At 37.6% G+C, this 16,853-nt stretch overlaps 1 protein-coding gene and 1 long non-coding RNA gene across 7 annotated transcripts in view; one reads left to right on the plus strand and one right to left on the minus strand.

Moving 5' to 3' along the window:
* The window catches only part of begain (brain-enriched guanylate kinase-associated), a 206,096-nt gene extending 201,184 nt beyond the window's left edge, over nucleotides 1-4,912 (minus strand). For 4 of the 6 annotated variants that reach the window (XR_011982586.1, XM_072699296.1, XM_072699297.1 and 1 more), the window contains exon 1: nucleotides 4,773-4,912. The gene's annotated coding sequence lies outside the window, so the exon portion shown is untranslated. Of the gene's footprint in view, nucleotides 1-3,829; nucleotides 4,030-4,591; nucleotides 4,666-4,772 lie in introns of those variants that run through there. The other 2 variants (XM_072699295.1, XM_072699298.1) reach the window with 2 other exon arrangements.
* A 56-nt stretch (nucleotides 4,913-4,968) lies between these two features.
* Nucleotides 4,969-12,757, plus strand: LOC111852492 (uncharacterized). Its single transcript, XR_002840240.2, has 3 exons — nucleotides 4,969-5,265; nucleotides 11,146-11,243; nucleotides 11,605-12,757. It is a non-coding gene; the product is annotated as an uncharacterized lncRNA (long non-coding RNA).
* The last annotated feature ends 4,096 nt before the right edge of the window (nucleotides 12,758-16,853 follow it).

Here is a 16,853-nt window from a genome sequence, read left to right on the forward strand (position 1 = left end):
TTCGGTTCTTGTTATTTTTTCTTTTAATCTTTAACACTCCAGAAATGTACTTCAGCATATGATATATAGCTTAATTATCCACAATTTAGGATACAGTATTAAAAAAGTTATATCATGTAATCATGCATAAACTGAATTTGACTTGACTTAGAGCACATTATTGGGACCATCTCTGAGGAAAGCTAGGTGAGATTTTGATACAGCAAGAGGAAAGACATTGATGATTTCAACATGCGTTTCATTTATTTGGCAAAAAAAGGAGAATGTGTATTGCCATCTACATGAATGTATGTGCCTTTTTAGCACACAAAGATTGCAATATTACAGAATATCTTGCATTTATCAAACTGGTCAGACACTGTGCAATAAACAGAATTTTTAGGAACATGGCAAATGTTCACATTTCAGCATGGAAGCAGGCTCACTGTTACAACGCTGACCGGGGAAGCAGAGGCGAGGAGACCTAGGATCGGGGGAATGCGGGGTTTAATGAGCAAAAGGAACACAGACGAGCGGTAAAGCAGAATTACAATATAATGACCGGACTGGAGAAAGAAACGGAAACGCGGATTAAATACAATGGAGTAATGACAAATTTGACAACAATCAGGAACAGCTGGTAAACACGGGGAATCCACACAGGGTTAACGAGGGGGCGTGGCACACGGAAAGAACGGACGATCGAGGCATGACACTCACTGGAGTGCTTTGTCACAGATAACTTAATTTTCTTTAACAAAGTGCCTAACCGCACATTAAATAAAGTCACACAACAAAGGCGCACAACAGTGTTCAGATGTTGTGCTATCGGTTCGCTGAAATTTAAACGTTTTCTTCAGAGACAGGGTGGTAACGCCGAAAACACGAGCTAAACGCAGCAAACGAAAGGCTACCGGAAATTACTTAGCTGGCTGAACTTTTACCGGAACTATACGTCACACCGCTCTGTGCATATAGCCTATTCTTTCGCGCGAAAGGGAAACACACTGACGTCACATACGGGGCACGAGGCTACATTGCGCATGTCATGAACCGTCGAACCGTGCGACGCATGCATGCTCCGAACCGAGACAAGCGAACCGAACGGTTCGTTTTTTTTTTCATGAACCGTGCCATCCCTAAAAAATATGCTACAATGAAATTTAATGAATGCTTCATTAATGTCATTGCAGACACCTGTACTTGTCATACTATTGCAAAGGCTCACATGGCTAGTAAATATGGCTAATAAATGCCCTGCATTCATCAGACACGAGTGAGGTGTGCAAATCGGTCCAGTGTAAGTGCACACTTAGGGAATCACTCAACTTTGCAAGCATCAAAGGTTATGTCGTGGCTGCATATGATGATAATTGGTGGCTAGGATGTGTTGAAGACATTATTCCCAGCACTGGAGAGTTGAGACTGAGCTTTTTACATCCTCATGGACCATCTCCATCCTATTCATTCCCATGCTATCCTGATAGACTTGTTATGGATCATCAGGATGTGCTTTTAGTAGTTGAACCTGTGACAGCAACAGGGCAGACATACACAATTTCAAGCAAAGACACAATAGCTGCATCAAAGGCTCTGATGGACTATAAATTGAGAGTATGGCAATTGTTTATGTTCTTACATTCCCACCTTCCCCTTAAACAGTACTGCTTGTATGTAACTTATGCATTATTACATTGAAATTCTTTCCTTGCCCTAGTAGTCTAAAAGCCAATCTAGTTTATTTTTGTTAGTTTTTCAGGTTTTTGACAAATGAAGGCCCTTTTTAGTAGGACAGTGTCTAGTCAAAAGTGTAAACTAAAGAGGAAAATAAACTATTCTGATTGTACCATTAATTCTCTTTTTTTCAGTCACTTTGGCAATATTGTCTTTTTATTCATTTTAACCCTGGGGAACCCAGACCACCTTATCATTATAGGAAAAATATGTCCATTGGCTAAAATTATCATACAGACCCAGTGAACTCAAAAACAGGTGTTTTGTAAAATCAATTTAAATTATATTTCTACAGCTAGTTCTGGCAATAGTAGAATATATAACCCTGAAAAATAACCCTTTACCATGCATTGATCACTAACTGCTATTCTGTTACTGCTAACAGCAATGTAAGGAATTGTGGTTTTGATACACACTTCAGATAAGTAATGATATCTCAGCAACACCTTAAAAACCAAAGACCAAATTTTCTGGAGATGTTCATAACATTATGATCAAGCTTTAGTAAAAAAATTATCAATTTTGAAATATAGGTTTTTTTGTTATTGAATTTTTTATATTTTAATCTGTTGTTACATTAGCAATTTTTCATATGAGGATGGCATATTTGTTCAATCTATAGAGCTGGACAATAGCTTTAAAACAATATAAGGACCACTTCTGTGCAGCTTACATTAAGGTAAATATAGCCAGTCAAATTAAGTTAAAATTTTGTTTGCATAAATCTCCCTCAATATTGATCCCAGACTCACCCAATTTTAGTTTCATGAGTTACTCATATGACCAAATCAGCATGCCAAGTTTTGTTAAAATCTGTGACGATGAGGTCCGAAAGTGTGACGATTTGACATGGAATGACCCAACTGTGATGGTTTTCAGGACCTTTTCAAACTTTGGTCCTAAAATTACATTTCACATTTGCATCGGGATATTAGAAGGGCAAAAACCATCAATTTTTTACTTATGCAACACAACATTTTGGTAGTTATATAACAATAAAATTAACCGTATTTCATCTGTAGTTTACACAGAGTTGTCCACAGTATTTCTGTATGCATGAGCCAATGTGAATTAAAAATGTGCTACACCTATTTAAAAACACACGGTGAAGGTTCAATGAAACACCCAGTCATAAACTGTATGTAATACAGCCAAACTGGAAGACCTAGAACACATAGCACATGATAGCACATGATAGCAGTATCTAACATTTGTTAGTCAATATTCAAGACAATCTCCATATCGGTTTGAACGGCGGCCAAATTTTGATAGAATCTGAAAGATTAGCGTTTCGGTTTTTTTGTACCTTCACTTCATTGTATCTTTGCGGCATGTTACCATGGCGACTAAAATAAGGAACCCAATTCTGCGAGGTCATTTTGTTAGAATTATCAGTGAACTTTATCCAAAAACTTAATTTCACGCAAATTGATAAGGATAGAAAAGGACAAAAATGTAACACCATAAAAATCCATTCTAAGTCAAAAGTCGCAAGCGCGATAAAACACACTCAAGAATTAAATACATCACACGAGCAGGTGTTATACTACCCACTCGCAAGATATGTGTCCTTCCGTACAAATTCAAACACTCGAGAGTACTACATGCAGATGCGAGCGAGATATGTTGCTTACGCGAGATGATCTCTGCTCTCAAAGCTGAGACTTTTGACAATTTGGGGGCGGAAACCTATGGAATGAAATTTGTGCTAATATTGTCAAGCAACCCTTTTTAACATCAAGCATAAAATGAGAACTTTAGAGAAAATAAAACTCACTGAAGCAAAACAAAAGTTAAAGTAAAAATTATAACTTGCAAACAAATTATCGGTCTTTTCCTTTTGGATAATGTATCCTTTCTGTTTCCATTGTCACTATTGTAAAGCGCTGCCCGCGAACGAATCGTTCTTTTTAACTCGGTTTTTTTTTAGTGAACGGGGTGAACCGATTCGTAAATCTGAACGAATCGGTTTTTGAAATTATTTTAAAACGTTTTAAAAACTGATCTTTGGCTATACCACATCCAAAAGCATCCCCCGCGAGTTCGGATTTATTTTTTATGTTCCGTCTGCGCTTTTCTTATCACTTTTAAGTTTATTCTTGTGTTCGTTACTTACATTCGTCACTTTTGCGTTCGTACTTTCCGTCTGGTGCTGAGAACACCCGAACGGCCGAGTACCTGGTCTCTAACTCGCTGACTCCAAAAAACCCGAGAGCCTGTTCGATGAACGAATCGAACTTACGGGTTTTCGGACACTCGGTCGGTGAATCAAACGAACGGTTCGCGAACCGATCCCAAGAGCCCTCGCGGCATTTACTGCGGAAATGCAGTTACGCTGTTAAAAGGAATAAAAATAAACGCAGCTCTTCTTCATCTATCACAACAGTAAATTATTGCATTTCTGTATAATAAAACTATATATGTCTTTCATCAAAGAACAAACTAAGATATTTATTAACTTTGACGTTTACACAACATGCTCATTTATGCTCATTTTATGGGTATGTGTGTTGTATTGTTAACTGTGATGTAGTCCCTCATGCACATGAATTTGGCTTAAGTAAAGAAAATAAGAACTATATATATACACATATATTATTCAGCATCGACACCCTTTCTGCTTTTTATATATTGTTTTTTTTTTGTGAATAGTCAAGCTGAACATTTTTGTTGAATACCAGCGCTATCTTTGTCAAACAACGTAACCTCGAGACAGATTTATTATCCGATCCCACGATTCGTTGAGTCATGTGGTCAGGCGCAAAAAAAAGACGAAAAAAAAAGAATCATAGAATCGATTCATTACAACGGACAGTTCGAAAGAATCGAATCAGTTAATTGAGCCGAACTTCCCATCACTACTTTACAATTACGTTACCAGATTTATCGGTTGCTCCCTGTCTTGCTGCTGCGCTGCCAGATTTTTTTTCTTGCCGTTCTCGCGGGTTTTTTCAGGACTGTGTTCCAATTGGCTAATGAGTTTTTGAATGGCAGCTTATACCTGTATCTGCTTTCACAACCCTGTTTAGCAAAAGTCCGGTATTTTCGCTGGTACTGACCGACAAAGAAGCGTGGTTGAATGACAGTGCGTTGGATTATTTCTCTCCAAGTCGGAAGAGGCGCTTCACGATCTGTCACGTCGTCTTGCTCTCGCGAGGTTTTTGTACCATGTGACATGGTGATGCATGGTGATGTTTTGCAGCGCCGGGTGAAGTCGTACAAAAAATCTAACCACGATGCATTGCGTCAGGACCAGAATGCATGGCTTTAAGCCGGCGCTGTAAAAGGCTGCATACCCATAATAATGGAGTGTTTTAAGTACGTGAATTAGCTTCCGTCAGACGCAAGCCATACATACTGTACAAAGAGAAAACTGGTATTATTGGATGTGATTCATACACATTGAAAGTTGAAATAATGAGGATATATCCTGAATTATCTGGTTCTTCAAGGAAGGTGACTAAAAGCCTAGAGGGTTATAATTTCTTAATTTTTAGCTGGGTGCAAGAACTGAAGAGGAAAAAGTGTTGACAATATTTTTATGTATTCACGGTAAGTACAAGTATAAACCGCTTGCTTATTGTTCGTTATGTACTATTGAATATTTTCGTTATCTGAACTTCGTCATGTAATTGTGAGGTTGCCGTAATGTTAATGTTACAGTGCTGTGCCCATCTTCGTCATTACAAGAAATCTGGTTTGATTGCATTTAAACGTGTTTTATAGGTAAATTGCAGGTCAATTTATTTGCTGTTGTGTTATAATAACTTACTAGGTCTACCATTTCAAGGAAGCCTCTGTTAACCCCACAAGAACCTAGTTCCTTACCAAGAAAGGCGAAGTTCACACACTTGTGCGTACTGTTTTCATATTTGTTTGCAGTTTTATCAATGGTCTTTGCACTTAACTGACCTGCACGAGCTTGTGCGCGCTGAATATATTTATTACATAATTATTGTTCCACTCCCCATATCTTTGTCTTGCGCTGTTTCGTTGTCCCCTCATTTACCTGCAACTGTGGCACGTATAGTGTTCTCACAATACCAAAATCATGACTTCAGTACGATACCTGCTTAACATATTTCGCTAGTGAAACTTAAACGATACCACAGCAAAAAACTAAAACATCAGGAAAATTAATGGATAAATAGATGACAGAACACAGAACTGTGAAATAGTTTTTTTCCTTAAATAAATAACATGTTTTGTTAATATCAGTCAAATTAAATAAAGTATAGCCTATTTTGCCACAGACAGAGAGCATACTGAACATGTTTTAACAAAAAAAATTATTCAGTTGCAGGTATAGAGCTATAAAGCCATTGAACATGTTTTAATACATTTAAAACCCCAATAACTGGATTATTGTAAACTATTAGTTCAATTATTAGTTATAAAAGCTTACAAAGTATCCAGTATTGACCGCTTTTTTTTTTTTTTTTAACAGTTTTTTAAATATGCAAGGTATCACTTAATAACCTACAATACACATCCTTGGCAGAGGTCTGCACTCTACTAAGCACATTTTCTGCTAATAAAGAATACCTAGACAAATGTACTGCATGCCATGATTACCTTAGCTAAAAGATTACCTAAAAATATAAAGAATATAAATTAAACAGTTAGCTTATCATTGCCCTTAACCTTGCTTCTCAAACTGAAGTGGTAAGCAGTTCACTGGACACAAAATAAATCACGCTTTTTTGACTTTTATTTGAGGGACAGGCCTTGTAATGGTTTTGTATCACATTCACTAATCTGTCACTGTCTAAATTCTTCAAATAAGTTGTGATGTCTATTGGTGAGATGCTCTACTTCACTGTGTTGGGTCGTTGCTCGGCGTTGATTTAAAACATCTTTTACAAATAAAATTTGTGATGCCTGTGGGCTTTGCTTGACTGTCGGCAGCATGAGTGAAATAATGCCATATTTCACTTAATTCATCTGCTTTGTACTTGCAGCCATGCCTCTCATATAATGGTGTGACAATTGCAAATGATTCATTTGTGGGAAATGAGTCTCTTACGGGAACAATGTACTCATGTTCACTTCCCTGAGAGTATTTGTTCTTTGTTATTCCATTGTCCTCAGAAATATGATGTGAATGCTGCTTCCCTCCTCGACTATTGGCCAGTGAGGCATATGATAGGTATGATTGGCTGGAAACTAAACCTGAGACTGAACGGAAACACCTAAAGTGGAATGATCAAGTTGAGAGACCCAAAGGAGTGAATGAGTTGGTGAGTGAGTCAGTGAACGAGAGACTCTGATAGGCTACTGAATGAGAGAGCCATACCTTGGTCGTGACTGAAATACACCATCTACTGGTGTAGTATATAACCTATGTGCAGTGACTTCTGGTATGTTGCAATTGTATTTTAGAGATGCAACATTTTGATAATTTAAAATGATTTTAACCAAGGTTTGTTAGCACTTGGACTCATTAGCTAACTGTGTGATGAGCTGTTAGGTTTGTATCGTTAACAAACAATGTTGAGAAACTTAGTCTATAGTTCAATAACAAATGTTATTTCATCAATTTTATGCAAATAGAAAGTGCCACTGAATACATTGGTGAACAATCAGAGCGAACCTTTTAGGTAAACTAAATCAAATTAACTTTGATTTAATTTTGCCCATCACTACTGTCCTATCTGTGAAAGCTGCAGGGTGAAAGAAAAAATATGGTTGACTGCAGGGAGTGGGAGAGAAAGTCCAGCTGATCTGCTGTTGCACTGCAACACAAATCATAGGGAATACTCTTAAAGTACCTATAATAATAAAACAGAAAATAGTATAGTGTGTAACGATGGAGTGTCGTGGTATTTTTTCAGCTTCGGTGTACCGTGCAACATTAGGCACAAGAATTTTATTGTTTCACCAAGTTCTATGATGCTTATGAATAAAGTGATTGTGATTGTGAGAGACTTCTCACTGACCCATTTTTAAAGGCACAACATGAAACAAACTTCCAACTGGCACCAAGAATGAAACATTATTTATTTGCAAACGTCATTATTTGATTAGTTGGTACTGGCTGCTTTATTTTTCAAATTCCAGAAAATTTTCACTCATGGAAGAACAGGCGTCTCTTTGTCAAGGCACAGCATATTCTTTCTATTCTGTCCACTTGAGCCTCTGAGTCTCTTCCGATTTTAAATCGAAAATGAGATTTGAAACGATGCAATTAGGAAATCACAAATGCTGCGATTTAGGATATGCATTATACAGCATGTTGGACCCAGGGTTTAAACCTGTCATAACAATAGTTTTACAAATTCCTGCTGTCCTTGTGTGACTGTCATTCTCGCAATATCTGTCAGGAAGATCACAATTAGATATTTTCCCCGAATCATTCAGCCCTAACCCAAAGTAAAGTTCAGCTGTCCTAGTAGGATTTTCCTGACATTGACTCAGTTGCGTCCTACAACAAAAGCCATCGTTTGCAGAGAACTTACAAAGTATCAAAGGGATCTCATTGAGGAAAGGTATCAGTTAGGAGAAGGGTACAAATCATTTCCACAACATTAGCTATACCATGGAACACAGGGAAGACAGTCATCAAGAACTGGAAAAAATATAGGACAACAGTGACGTTACAGAGAACTAGACGTCCCTCCAAAATTGATGAAAAGACAAGATGAAAACTGGTCAGGGAGGTTGCCAAGAGGCCTACAGCAATACTGAAGGAGCTGCAGGAATTTCTGGCAAGTACTGGTTGTGTACTACATGTGACATCAAGTCTCCAAAAAGCATGTGAGAAAATGTGTTGATGAAACCAAGGTTGATCTTTTTGGCCACAATTCCAAAAGGTAGGTTTGGCACAGACACAACAGTGTGCCATCACCAAAGGAACAGCATCATGGTGGCAGCATTATGCTTTTGAGTTATTTCACTTCAACTGGAACTGGGGCTTTAGTCAAGGTTGTGGGAATTCTGAACAGTTCCATATACCAGTAAATTCTGGCCCAAAACCTTCAGGTTTCTGCTAGAAAGCTGAAGATGAGGAATTTCACCTTTCAGGATGACAGTGACCCCAAGCATACATCCAAGTCAACAAAAGAATGGCTTCACCAGAAGAAAATTAAAGTTTTGGGGTGGCCCAGCCAGAGCCCAGACCTAAATCCAATTGAAAATCTGTGGGGTGAACTGAAGAGGGCTATGCCCAAGAGATTTGCACAATCTGACAGAATTGGAGTGCTTTTGCAAGGAAGAGTGGGCAAATATTACCATTCTGATAATGAATGCAGCTCTAGCTCTACCACTTGCAGCTTTTCTCAGTCCCCTGTTAACCACTCCTACATTTGTATAAGTCAATCTACTGCTTTGACATAGTGTGACCCCCCAAAATGAAAAACTAACCTTAATAACGCATCATTCCTTGGTATTTTGTTTTTCATTCTGTGTTTTGCTTTTCATTCTGTCTCTTGTGAGCTGTGTTCCACTCTATGCCTCATGCTTGTAACTCAGTTGTTTAAAAAGCAAATTCAAGGTCAAACAGACTTTCCTATATTTACTATATCCAAACCACAGTTTGGATGAGGTACAACTGGGAAGATTCAATTCCTTTGTCCACATTAACAAGTGCACAAACCACAGTTATCTGCATTTCTTTGATGTAGAATGAACCAATACACAGTTCTTGTATTCAGTTTTGTTACTGGATTGGAATTGTAACTATTTTCACATTTCTGGGTAAAAAAAAACTAAACTTATACATTTTGAACATGCTTGCTGACAAACATTTTCTCCTCTCTTACTGTCTTTGCCAGCAGTTGTCAGGAATGGCTTTGCATTCACAAATTTGGCAAACTTGCCCAATTATTTTTATTGCAGGTGTAGGCCATAGTAATCAGTTTAAAGTGTCATTGTGGCTGGTTTTTGTCGCACCCAGTAAGCACCACGGCAAAAACAAGCTGGAGTCCTGCATTGAGCCAGTTCCTGTAGATAACCAGCAAAATGGTTCAAGTCAAAAAAAGAGCTTGGATCTAGGAGTCTTTAAAAGTAATCTGCATGTGAAATGATGGAGAATGTAGATGAGAGGTACTCAACTGTCATCTACAGATATTAGCATAGCTAAGATGGTAATGACATTTTCTCTCTTAGTTGTCTCAAATAAAATGATCTAAAATATCTAAAAAAATGAAATTTATGGAGCAAAAAATCAAATGCTAGCAAGGTAAACTTTCCTTCCTTTGGTTTCTTGAAAATGAATCCCTTGTAGCTTTCTTCAGGAGCATTTTTGTAATAATTATGCTTTGGCTATGAAAAAAGGCCAAATAATCTGCTCGCCCTGTGAGCCTGCTCAGGATAAGCAGTTGACAGATGGATGAATTGGTCTGTATCAAGGGCATAACTCTGAATTGAGCATTGGGGGTGGGTTGAGGTCTCCAGCCATTTAAGGGGGTCCAGGGGGTTGAATTGGCTGGTATTGATTATTTGGGGGGGGGGGGGGTTACAATCCCCCTATCCCCCCGTAATTTATGCCCATGGTCTGTATACTGGGATTTTTATAAGTTAATAATCTTTCGCATTTTTGGTAAGATCAGGCAGTAGACCAAGTAACATTTGGTTCTAGGTTGTGTGCCTGGGGTTCAGTTTAGTAAAATTTGTATCAGATTGACCTTAGGTCTTTAAAATCAGACTAGTAGGATCTGATCTATGCTAGCTTTCTTTTAGTTTTATTTACTGCAGGCTATTTTTTGTTAGATAAATTATTAATTTGTGTTCTGTAGCTAGCAAAGTGACCTTATTTATTGCTCATCACCATCAGAGGCTGAGTGTTTGTTTATCGTCTTCTGATAATGAATGCAGCTCTAGCTCTACCACTTGCAGCTTTTCTCAGTCCCCTGTTAACCACTCCTACATTTGTATAAGTCAATGTTTCTTAAACATACTGTCTTCTGTGTTGCTAAAACCTCAACCATTATCAGTTGTGATTATCATATATACACATGTAATATATAGATACTATTGGACATTATATACCACAAATAGAGCTTGCCTTCCCTTCTATATTTATGGATATTCACTGGTTAACCTATTACAGTTTCCTCCTATGGTCCAAGGATGGGTTGTACTGGTGATCTGGATCCTAAATTTGTCTTAGCATATGATTGCTGAATTGTAAATGTATGTATGTTATTACCCTGTGATTAATGTGCAGTTTAAGGTCTACCTTGACTGGTACAATATACTTCTTTGGATGAGCTCCAGATCCCCATGACTCTGAATGGATGTATGATTGTTTTTCACCCTATTGTCATTTTTTATTCTTTCTAGAAAATAAAATGTAAAGTGTTTGTGGCCACTAGCTTGTAAAATTATGTATACTAACAAAATTTTGACATTGACCTTCGGTCAGATTGTGAATAGCAGAATTTGATTTAAAAGGAAAAAAATGAGCTGCAGATGCTACGTTTTTCTATTCAGCTGGCAGATTTCTCCCTGACATCAGTGATGTTAACTGAGGACACACAACTGAGGATGCGTAGGCTGTCTAACACTAGCATAAGTCGCAGGCCCTTTGGGTAAGTTACTGGCCTCAATACAAATAAATGGCCAATCTTCATGATTTCTGTGATTTTCATGACATCGACAGATTTCACAAATGGCTTCACTTAGGCTATGTCAATACGGTTTCTGTATCTGTGTCTCTGACATCTGAAAACACCAGTGTGACGCACCAATAATGATACATTGTTGGTGAAATTTATTACTTTTGAAATACCCGGTTGCAGTGATAAATTTACTATTGTCCGTTGGTGTCAAACTGTTCACACAACGTTTACAGATCCTTTTCCTGAGAGGAAATTATCACTTTATGTTTAGTTAAATGTCCTCTGTGAAGGTTGGGGCTCACTGTTGATTCATTTATTTTCTCAATAACAGCAAAACCAAATACATATTCTTAGTGCTGGATGAAGCCCATGTGGTGCCCTATGCAAGCCTCATTGCCGGTAGTGAAGGTTGACGGAGGTGGTGCTGCTGATTTGCTGAGTGGGCGTCCCCTCAGAAGATGGCACGCCAGGCAGGGAACAATGTCACCTACAGGATTTACCGGCCCTGCATATTGTGTGACTTAAATGTGTCAAGAAAAGATTTTGTCTCTGTGCTTTTAGTATTGTATACTACATCCATCAGGTGTTTTTGCTTACTTAGGCCCAATGGCATTGACCACAAGGTTATCAACATTTTATAAAAACAACCAATAGAAAGCTTTTGTTAAATGAAAAATAATAGCATTGTTATTCAATTCATGAGGATAGCATTAATCTATGCATAATTCTATGTAAATTTAAGTTATTAAATGATCTAAAGAATTATTCATATTACCTGAAAAATAAATCAATGTTTGCTAGCTTTTAAAAGTAGGGAGTCTGATTTTAACCTTAAATCAAACATTTTACATGACATTGAGATTCAAATACTACTACTTTAAAAGAACATCAGAATTGGTCTCTCTACTCTTTGCACTCTTTCACCATTTCAAATGCAAATCTACTGAGGGGGTTATGTATTTTTTTTAAATGTTTTCATAACATATGATTCAACACTCAACACCTACTATACATCACAGCCCGTTCTTGTTTCAGTGATTAATGTGTCTTGGAGTCACTGCTGACATGCCTAACGAGCATTAGTTAAGTATCTCCTTCAGAATAGCTAGTAACTAGATTTGAATGCACCAACAGAAAGATTTCAAATAAGAGTATAAAGGTATAAAAATAAAATCCACTATTACAGTGTTCACATGTTAATATGAACTGATCCTTGAATCCAAAGTTATGATTCTCATCATAGATTCATTTGCTGTTGTTTTTTCCACACAGAATTCATTCTTAAAGGTTGTATACAAAAAAGGCAAGAAAGAATGATATAAGTAATTCCCTGGTGCATATTTACACCCATGACTGACAGATTGGCAAAAGTTCTTTAGTTAAGCATGTAACATAATGAGAAATAACTTGGACAGAATGATTCTAGTTTTTGCTCAAACAGATTATTTCATTGCTGTAGCAAAACCAGGCACAAGCTTGTTCCTCTTGCTGACTGATGTTCCAAGTGCCAAAATAAACTGCTGAGAGCATTAACCACCCATCTTTATTTTCTTTGTTAAGAGGTGGGAGGTTGGATTGTTTTATTCATTTTGTAATCAAATCCCTCCCTCGTGCTGCAGATGAGTGATGGTCTAGTAGATGAAGGAGGAAAGGTGCATTACAGTTGATGTGGCATTTGCAGGGCCTGTGTTCCACCCCCCTGCCAATGAGCTTCTGTGAGACAGACATCTGGGGCCAAGGCTCTCTGTGTGTGGCAAGAGCTGATTAGATTACAGCAGGAAGGCTTTACCCAGCCACCCGCCGCTCGCCTGCACTTTACTCACCTCTCCTTGCCCCCTCAATCCATCAGTCCCCCTCCCTTCCATGCCCATGCCTCACACAGAACAATAACAGCACCCAGAAGTGCCCAGGAGCATCTTTTATTTTATTATAGCCCAAATTTCCATCACTTCCATAGGCTTGGGAAAAAGAATCATATGTATCTGATTCTTTTTCAAAAAGCATCAAAAAAAGTTTATCTGTGTTCTTTGCCATTCTGCCCCCCTTTCATCCCCCTGTGAAACAGCTGACCTTCCCTATAATCCAGTTGAACAATGGTGCTTGTGTATTAGCAGAAAGTGTGACCTCGGTGCAATGCTGAAGTGGTAATTGGGAGCATCAGTAGAATACCCAGTGGGCCTGTAACATTTCAGGCTGATTACTATGGGCTAACAATATTGTGTTTATTAAAGTGCCTTGCTGCGCCATCCTGCCTGCATGAGATGAGTACTCACAGGCCCCCACTGTCCACCACATATAACCTAAACACACACATGTGCTCACAGCGCTAAAACTATGGTTGCAACCAAGTCTATTATTTTCAATAGTTTAGGGGAGAAAATGAGCATCCCTTCTCCAAGTGGTACAGTCCCGGTTTTCCTTCAATTGCAGCTAATTACGCAGGACGATCTGCCAGCCAGTTTGGAAATCCAACATGTTAGAAAAGATGAACAGTGACAGCAAAAACACCAAGTGACATAGGGAAAGCATGAATTAAAAGGAAGAAAGCACTTTGAGGAGGATGCAGCAAAATACTGTAAAAAAAAAAAAAAAGGACACACCATATACTGAGTATTGAGTAAGAGCACAGCAGGGGGGCAGTGGCTAGCAGGGGTATTGTAACACTTCTGGCATTTTGATTTTAGAACTTTGCTAATAATAGTTGGCAACATGTAATTGTCATGATTAATGTATGCTACATTTCACATAAAAGTTTTCCCAATTTTCATTTTATCACTAGTTGACCGTATTAGTCAAACTATAGCAAATAAACAGGAGTAGGCAATTAAGAAAATAGCCATATTTTAGAAAAGGCAACAAAAAGAGATAATAGTATAGGGTGCTTTTAAATTATTGTTGGGCAACAGGTTGGGCTGGGTGATAAGGCAAAATATTTTATCACAATAATTTTTTCATATCAATCAATATCACGAATTTTCACAATATATATAGTGAATTATTTCTTTACATCAATGCTCCATTTTTGCTTAAAATTCCCTTCAAACAGATCATGAAGACATTAAATGGATTACAAACTGAAATTTATTTCTAATAAATCAATCATACAAAATTACTTTTGAAAAAAACTTTTAAACTTTATTGTAGGATGCAGTGTTATTATAGTTTTCATATTTTGATTTATTTTTTGTTTTTGTATTATGATTTTCATTTGAAATCCAGTTTAGTTAGTTTTCAGTGGCGTTTTGTTAGTTCTTATTTTAAAGATTTAATCTTTAAATATTTTAGTTTAAGTTTTAGTAATTTTGTTTCTTTGGAAGGACTTAAAGTTGTAGACATTTTATATGCCTTATCTTGAGAGAATCCTACACTTTACATTACAATATGTACTGAAAATGGACAAAACATGTTCCAGGTATACTGGATTACTCCTTTTAACAATATTTTTGATTTCCGTCACAGATCATTACATTATTTAAACATTATTTTAAAACACCAACAGCATTTGTTTTTAGTTCATTTCAGTTAGTACTGGAACCAATTCTTATAGTTTTCATTTAGTTGCAGTTTTTAAAGACATTTCATGTCTTACTTCATTTCAGTTTACTATATGTTTTCTTATATTTTTCATTTTTGTTAATGATGAATAGGGCATGGCACCAGAAAACGCCGACAGTAATTTTTTCTCTGACTGCATCATTCTTCGTTCCAGGGAATGGGTTTGACATACAAATTTAAGCGATTCCCATTTCCACTGTATCAGCAACCACAGTTTCAGTTGTCCGCAGTTTACTGAAGTCCGAAAAAGAATTATAAAATTCTTCAATTCAAACGGTTCATAAGTTTCAAACAGCAAATCTAGTACAGGCTGTGACATGGTGAAATACACCAGCAGAGTACATGTCCCTATACCTACGCTTACCCGCAGAACTCGAGCTTTCCCGCTAATCGCACTTGTTGCTGCGCAGTGTCAATATTATAAAAATGGGTGCCACTTTACAATAAGGCTACCCATATAAATGGTTTATGAATGGTTTATAATCTGATTATTACTTAGGTTGTAACACTCTGTAAATTATTAATAGACAATTTTAAACAAGTTATAACACTGTTTTCTTTTTCGTAATGAGTTACTACCATTTACGAGTGGCAAAAGGGAACCTTATTGTGAAGTGGTACCTAAAATGTATAAAAAGCATGACTTTCATTGCTCTGTCATCCCTTGATAGATGATAATATTTTCATATATTTTCATTGCTTTAAGCTTTACCATATGTATATTTATGAAAATTATATTGGGTCTGTGGATTGTTCGCTATTATTCACGGTTTCAGCCACCCATGGTAGATTTTGCAACGTATAACCCACGAATATGGTGGGGGGACGGGCACTACTGTAGCAGAGTTGCCGCCAGTCCTGTATTTTAAGGGATCGTCCGAAAATTAAATGCTCGGTTCCGTTTTGAACCATTACAGAATGCTACTTGTCCCATATTTAACAATGGCCCCCTCCCACATTCACATAAATGTTGCCATAATTTTTCTTTGGCATTATAAGGTAGGAGTAGGGCTGAACGAAATAAACAATACATCAACGTATCGTAATAAAATTTAAACAATAAGAAAATGAGTAACTTTGATAAACTGTCTATAAGCAGCATTGCTATTATAGCACACATAAGTACATCACAGGAACAAATGCAAGTCCAACTAATCATGTGATAGTCTTAAAGAACAGATCAACCTATAAACTCACTGCAGTATGTTGATTGAGTTAGCAGAGCATGCCATATGCTACTGTTTTGGTAAAATTGTAGAAGAGATGAGTGCTCTCTCAGAGGAAACTTTAAGTGTCGGTGAAGAAAGTGACGGCACAGCAGCCACAACATCTTGTACAACATATACAACATCTATCCATACATCCATCCATTTTCTAAAACCGCTTATCCTGGTCAGTCGCAGGGGGTTCAGAGCCTATCCTGGGGGCTACAAGCGCAAGGCAAGGAACAATCCAGGATGAGGCACCAACCCATCGCAGGGCACACTCACACACCATTCACATATACAACATATAAGGAGATATTGTACAAAAACAAGGTAAATATATGTTGGTAGTGTGGTGGTACTTTGGCAATTTAAACTCAGACAAGCAAAAACTTGTGCTACTTAAATCTGGAAATACTGTGAACCCACTTCATCCCCTGAAGCAATGATATCCAGTAGAACAGGGGTTCTTAACCTGAGTGTTGCAACCCCTTTGTGGGTCACAGAATAATTCCAGGGTGGTCGTGAGAGTCATGAAGAATAGTATGTATTATAAACTCTTCCGAAAACTTGTGCCAAATAAAATGAAGTACTCACAACCTGCTTGACGATCTGAAGCATTGTCATCGAGTAGAATATACAGAATACGAGCACTTGAAGGTGCAGACACCAGTAATTAAAGTTTCCACTTTCAATCTGCAGAAATATGAGACATCCCCCTGGGTTCCCCACAATAAAATTTGGGCAAATGTGGGCATTGGTGGCTTGACGGTTAGGGAAGCACACTTGTAATTGAAAGATTGCAGGTTCAAATCCCCAA

This window comes from Paramormyrops kingsleyae, chromosome 14, assembly GCF_048594095.1.
Source record: "Paramormyrops kingsleyae isolate MSU_618 chromosome 14, PKINGS_0.4, whole genome shotgun sequence".
Lineage (NCBI taxonomy): Eukaryota > Metazoa > Chordata > Actinopteri > Osteoglossiformes > Mormyridae > Paramormyrops > Paramormyrops kingsleyae.